A 729-nucleotide genomic window follows, 5' to 3' on the forward strand; every position below is an offset into this window, starting at 1 on the left:
CTCTCGTCTGCCTCTGGCCCCCCCTCCAGTGGCACCCCACGCTGCCTCTCGCCCACTCTCCCCTGTCTCAGTACACCATCGCCCCCTTCCTTCTCCTCTCGCGCCCCCCCCCCCATAGCCGGCCCACCCACCCACCCCCCTTTTGTTATATCCTTTTTTGATGAGAGTGATATATCATATTTCTCAGGTTCGGAATCCTACCTACCTCTCACCCACCTGTAACTCTGCTGTTGAGGGCGATGAGGTTGATGAGAGATGTAGTAGTAGCAATCGTCTGATGGGGTGTAACTTGTAGACTGTTGAGTGTAGACCAGAGTTGATCAGGGTTTTAAATAAGTGGGGCCCAAACTCCTAAGCCACGTTCAACTTGTGTAAAATCACATTCCACTGCAACCTTATATTCTCTCAACTTAAAGGAATCGCAAGTAAAAAATTATGATAAATAAAAGAAAATACCAATGACAATAATAATAATAATAATAATAATAATAATAATAATAATAATAATAATAATAATAATAATAATAATAATAATAATAATAATAATAATAATAATAGAGGGCACGGATAACTTTTCAGATGACGCTCATCTTGACCGTATAGTAGCTCATTTCCATTGGAAAATTTTTGGGGGAAAAAGAAAGGCACAAAGAAGAAATCAGCTGCTATCAGGAAGAAGGTGATTGAGAAACTGCCTCGGTAAATGGTCATATTAAACGCGCATCAAAG

The sequence above is a fragment of the Paracoccidioides brasiliensis genome (assembly GCF_000150735.1).
Source record: "Paracoccidioides brasiliensis Pb18 unplaced genomic scaffold supercont2.13, whole genome shotgun sequence".
Lineage (NCBI taxonomy): Eukaryota > Fungi > Ascomycota > Eurotiomycetes > Onygenales > Ajellomycetaceae > Paracoccidioides > Paracoccidioides brasiliensis.